The sequence below is a fragment of the Sinocyclocheilus rhinocerous genome, unplaced genomic scaffold (assembly GCF_001515625.1).
Source record: "Sinocyclocheilus rhinocerous isolate Xijiao unplaced genomic scaffold, SAMN03320098_v1.1 scaffold786, whole genome shotgun sequence".
NCBI classification, from domain to species: Eukaryota; Metazoa; Chordata; class Actinopteri; order Cypriniformes; family Cyprinidae; genus Sinocyclocheilus; species Sinocyclocheilus rhinocerous.
The window spans coordinates 390,312-396,735 of record NW_015661881.1 but is presented as its reverse complement, the minus strand read 5'-3'; the positions used below and the strand labels follow the sequence as shown (position 1 = coordinate 396,735).

Here is a 6,424-nt window from a genome sequence, read left to right as displayed (position 1 = left end):
GCATGATAAATATATTTTTTAGAAATTAATAATTATTTTAGTTTAACACGGCATACTTGTTCAGTGATAACTATGAAAAAAAAAATAGTCATAACGGTCTTATCAAGTAACTACGACGTTCCACCTGGTTTTATCCGAATGCAGATACGAATAATTTTGTGATTGTTACAGATACGAATACTGGCTGTTGAAAATGAAAATATGTAATGTCATAATTATAAAGTTTTGACAATTTACATATGTAATTGTTGCATTAGGCTATGAATTAATGAGCGTTTATTGATAAGAACTATTTCGTGTCTTTTCATTTACAGTAGCATGAACCACGAGTAGTCGAGTAACTCGAGTATTTTTTAAATAAGAAATCGACTAGCAGAAATCAGTAGTTGTGCAACCCCTAATATATATCTAATATTGCATTTTGTTTACAATTTTCTGCCCAAAATCTGATTATTGTGATGCAAATCTATCTCTGAAATACAGTAATTAAAGTTTTTTTTTCTTTTTTTCTTTGTTTACATAAAAATAATGTCATTATGCAAAAAAAGAAAGTAAACTGGGCTTTAAAAGGTCTTTAAAATATTTTTAAAATAGAAATATTATAAATAAATAGTGTCTCTTTTTTTCTTTTGATTTGGGGATGAAATACGATCTAGACTTGTTCCTGAATGCTTAATGAGATTCACCATGATGTTGAGTTGAGCTGCAGAGATAAAATCGTATTATTGATGCTCTTTTACTGGCTACTCGCAGACTTCATTGAACAAGGCTGTGAAATTTATTTTTTCTTGTTCTCTTTTTCCTTCAGGTGGCCATAAAAATAATTGATAAGACACAACTTAATCCTACCAGCCTTCAAAAGGTAAACATTTCAGGATTACTGCTGAGCTATAAAAATCCGGTCCCCCTCGTTCTCAGTCTCCCTATCCTTTTCTCTTTTACTGGTTTAAGGACAAGAGTGTGCGAGAATGGAATCCCCTTTTGTCCTTCCAGAGCGAATGAAACATTAACCACATATGTAGATAGCAGCATTACTGTATTTCTTTGCAAGGGACGGTTGCCTTTGGACCGCTTGTTTTATTGCCTATTTTTTAAATCCCCGTTGTTATCTTTTTGATTTGGCATTAGTTGACACATTCGTTTTCATCAGCACAAGATGCAAACCAAAAATCAAAGGGACTTCTGTTCAGAGTGATGCATGATGGGAGAGCAGTAGCTGATGGAGGAACCCTCAGTGGACTTGGATTTCAGAGGCAGCTAATAATAGCAGGAGCCGAGAAATCAGAATGAGAGGCTCGAATAATAACTACACATATGCAGAGTGGAAAGCAGAGCGCTTAGAAGGGACTCTTTGCTTAGCTTGGGTCTTCTGGAGTTTGTCATTTCTGATGTCATATTTCGTGCCAAAAAAAAATTGTGACCGGCCTCTGTGCATTTTTTTTCATCTGGGTGGACCATATAGATCGCATTGTCACATTGAGGCCAATGTGAGGTGTTGATGTTCTCTTCCACTGGCTGCCCTTTTCCCTATAATTAGCTGGCACTTGTTTTTCCAGGCCATTGATTTAGGCCGTTTTCCATTTGCGAGCCGATTGACAGCCCCTGGCTTAGGTTGTGTCTCTGGAGGGAAGGTGGTGATCGGTTTGGGGCATAAGGGGAAAGACTGAGTGTGACTGAGCCCCAGTGCAGCCCACTGCGACTCCCAGTATGTATTTCCAATTAAGATGTCATGTCCTCAATAACCTGAGGTTGATTAATGAAGGTCTGTTGGTTAGTATTGAAAATCATTTGTCATTGTTTGGTTTGCTTTACATTGAGTTTTTAATTAAAGGCATGAAAGGAGTAACTCATTTGCAAAATTTCCTTTAAAGTAATGGTGGAAAAGAAAATTTAGACAATATGGGTTAGCAAATGAATTGTTAGATGTCTTTTTAAAGTGGCTGAATGTTAAGGCTAATACAGATGTATATGTATCTCTCTATCTGTCTATCTGTCTATACTGTATATTAAATAATGACAAATGTATTTTAAAAGTGTGGAAATTAAATTAACATTCAGACAAGTTTTACTCCAAAATCATTAAAAAGATTATCAAATGAACACAAAAGGTGGGAACGTCTGTTACTTTTTTTTTTTCCTGGTTGATATGACAGCCTACTACTAATTTTAAATATGGCTGGGTATTTAATAATATACACTACTGTTCAAATGTTTTTTTTTTTTTTAAGAAATTAGTACCTTCATTCAGAAAAAACACTGAATTGCTCAAAAGTGACAGTAAAGCCATTTATAATGTTATAAAATATTTCCTTTTTAAATAAATGCTGTTCTTTTGAAATCTATTCATCGAACAATGCTGAAAATAGTATCACGGTTTTCATAAAAATATGATACAGCAAAACTGTTTTCAACATTGATAATAAGAAATGTTTCTTGATCACCAAATCAGCATATTAGTATGATTTCTGAAGAATCATGTGACACTCAATAACAATATATTCAATATAAATACATAATACTTATTAAACATAGCAACAATAATTAAATTGAGGGGTATGACAGCTTTTTTTTTTTTTTAAGAAATTAGTACCTTCATTCAGAAAAAACACTGAATTGCTCAAAAGTGACAGTAAAGCCATTTATAATGTTATAAAATATTTCCTTTTTAAATAAATGCTGTTCTTTTGAAATCTATTCATCGAACAATGCTGAAAATAGTATCACGGTTTTCATAAAAATATGATACAGCAAAACTGTTTTCAACATTGATAATAAGAAATGTTTCTTGATCACCAAATCAGCATATTAGTATGATTTCTGAAGAATCATGTGACACTGAAGACTGGAGTAATGATGCTGAAAATTCAGCTTTGCATCAAAGTAATAAATTACATTTTACAATATATACAATTGTGAATTGCAATAATATTTCACTTTATTACGTTTTTTTTACTGTATTTTTGATCAAAGAAAATGCAGCCTTAAGTGAGCATAAGAGACTTTTTTCAAAAACATTTAAAATATTACCGACCTCAAGACTTTTGTGTATGTTTTAAGCCTACACGACCATAAATAATATGACCAGTTTATTCTAAATGCCATGATTAATGTTAGTTCAAATGTCGACATTTGATGTCTAATTATTTTAGTATTGTTCAAGCATAGTACAGCCAGCCCTTCATTTGTATTATTTTTTTGTCTTGACCTCTGCAAAGATACCTCTGTCCATAACTCATGTCAGCGACAGTGTGTAATGAGTATGACTACTTCATAGTCCTGGACAGGAGGCTGAGTCATTTTCACCGCTGATTCAGAACCTGTAGCCGTTACTCACTTTCACTGCTTGACATTTCAGAGCTCTGATATCTCATGTCTGATCTTTTATATTATTATGGCAAAAGGGGATGTTGGGGTATTGGTATCCAAATGGGTAACATGCTACACTGCAACTATAAAGGTTGCAATAGGTGCAGTTGAAGAACTGAGTCCTTAGAGACTTTCCTTGCAAGTCGTTTTGGATAAAAACCTCAGCTAAATAACAAGTAACAAGGTAGCTGCACTCCACCTCACTTGCTTTCTGTAGAGACCAGGGTTTCTCAAGCAAAACTGGGTCACAGATTGTTTTATCTTCCAATTGACTGGAAGAACTTGTGTTCAGTTCTGGTTTCAGCTTTATCTTTCTATCTTATCCTATTTTTCACTTAAGCATTATATTCAGTATCAGGTGCAAAAACAAGCTTTTATAATGGCAGTTTATATGTGCTGGGATCTTTGGCGACGGTCTTGAGTGTTGCTTGTTGTGTAAGTGGATTGTTGTTTTCTTCTCTGGACTTTCTAATGAGACCCACATGTGGGAGTGAATGGGAGGCGATGACCCCGTTTGGTTCAGTAATAATATCGTCAGTAGTGGACGTCAGTGGAGGACCGGCCCAGACAATGGCTTGGATGGCAGTGCTAGAGTTTATCTAAACGTCTGACCCATATTGACGTAGTCCATATTAGGGCTGGGATTGTGAAATTTTTTTCGATATCGATACCGATACCTTGACTTCGATACCGGTTCCTGAACGATACTTTTTTCGATACCAATTTTATGAAATCAATTTTAACAAGATTACATTATCTAAAAAAAAAACTTTGGTTTTATTTTTCAGCTTGTTGATGTTTATACAAACTCAAAGACTCATCTCCTGAGCCACTGCACAAAGGAACAAAATAGTTTTAATAAAGCTCAAATAGTCTTCAGTTTACACATCTGTTAGGCTACATTTACACTAGTTAGTGTTCGTTTTAAAACGCATAGCTCAGACAGAATCATGATTTCTATTTATTTTCCACTGATTTACTGATGAGCATTAGCAGTCCAGCGCTGTCTGTCTGTATTCTCTCTTCCATGATCGCTGCTCTGACTCAGAGGTAATAACATATTTAATTTCAGGAACTTTACATGGCCAAAACACACATTAGACGGCAGTCGGAAGTTATTACAAACACTCTATGGTGGTTTAAAGTGAGTTTTGAATAAAAGCGGAATATAAATCTTATTTATTGTCTTATGTAGAATGATGCTACAGTTTGCATGAATGGTCACATAACACGCGCTTTCGGTCGTGTAGTATGAACAGACATCTGCGTATGATCGGAACTCCACGCAGCTCTCTTCGCCTTACATCTAAGGGGGCTGGGACACATTCACACTACAGCCTCACGTGTGCCCCACATCTCTGAGTGTAACCGGTGTAAACTAGTAGGTGTGTTCGACTTGACGCGGACCAACTGTGCAGACCGATCTGTGTATTACAGTACCACGAGAGCTAAAGAGAGCAGACTGCTCCATGCGCTTTCGAATCGCTCGATCGATCTGCGCCGCACCTCTTCTAGTCGAACACACCGGCTAGTGCTGCAGGCTTATTGGCTCACTGACGCTGATGAGATTAACTCCTTAGGTATCGAAATTCGGTACCGAACGACGAGACGTTTTTCGATACTCGATGGTATCGAGGCAATTCGGTCGGTGCCTAAAAAGTATCGAACTCGATACCCAGCCCTAGCCCATATCAGTCCCCACACAAATAAAGAGGTTAATGTCATATTAATACTATATAGATTAGGTTGTCATTTACTTGCCCTCATAAACCTGTATGACTTTATTTTTTCTGAGGAATACAAAAGAAGATATATTAGAAAAAATATATGTCTGTACAATGAAAGTCAATGGGGTCCAATGTTGTTTTGGATTTCAGCGTTCCTCGAATTGTTTTCTTTTGTGTTCCACAGAAGACAAAGTCCGTCATACAGGTTTGGAACAACATGAGGGTATGAATGTGATTACAGAAGAACTTTCGTTTTTGGGTGGACTGTACCTTTAATTATGTTTCTGGTTGTTTTCAGGCGTTTTTAGCTGTTCATTTCAGACCGTATCAAATCACAATTAGAGTTTTGTGGTTTTTAGTTCGTATTTGTTTGCTTTCAAGTCATCTGTATGCTACTGTACTTCTAAATGTTGACAAAATTACCTTTTATATGCAATTAAGATGTATAGTCTTTCTTTTCTGGGACAACTGACCAAAAATATTGATGATGCACCTTGGTAGCGTATTCATATCTAGCATCTTATTCCACACCATTATTATTATTATTATTAATAGTAGTAGTAGTAATATAAATTGCTATTTATTTATTTATTTATTTGGAGGGGGATATATATACACATTTTCTAGCATTTATCTAGCAACTAATACCATACTATAATTATTATTATTAATATTATTATGATTGTTGTTATAAATGAATGTATTTATTTATTTACTTATTTGGAGGCGGATGTATACACATTTTCTCGCATTTATCTAGCAACTAATACCACACTATTATTATTATCTCGCATCAGATTCAAGGTACTGATGCTTGCCTACGAGACAACCACTGGTGCTGCATCAATATACCTAAACTCGCTAGTTCAGACCTACGCACCCTCCAGAAGCTTGCATTCTGCATATGAACGACACCTCGTGGTGCCATCCCAAAGAGGCACAAAATCACTCTCACAGACCTTTTCCTGGACTGTTCCCAGCTGGTGGAACGACCTGTCTATTCTATTCTATTCTATTCGTTTTGGTCTAATTAAAAAAAACACCTTGCTATGTGCACTGTGCTAGACTAACTGAGACATGTCACAGCACTTGTATATTGTTGCTCTCTCGTTGGTCTGATTGCTTCTACTTTGTCACTTTGCATAAAAGCGTCTGTTAAATTACTAAATGTAAATGTATTATTGTTTGTAGTTTTGGTGTTATAAAATTATTTATGTATTCGTTCATTATTTCATCTATTTATTTATTTGGGGGGGATGTATACACATTATACACGTACATATATATATTTATACATGTACATATACAGTGTATATATATATATATATATA

At 35.3% G+C, this 6,424-nt stretch overlaps 1 protein-coding gene across 1 annotated transcript in view; it reads left to right on the top strand.

The window, feature by feature from the left end:
• The first annotated feature begins 812 nt into the window (after positions 1–812).
• LOC107726756 (MAP/microtubule affinity-regulating kinase 3-like) overlaps positions 813–6,424 on the top strand; it is a 65,359-nt gene continuing 59,747 nt past the window's right edge. The window contains exon 1 of the mRNA XM_016536441.1: positions 813–862. The gene's annotated coding sequence lies outside the window, so the exon portion shown is untranslated. The remainder of the gene's footprint in view (positions 863–6,424) is intronic.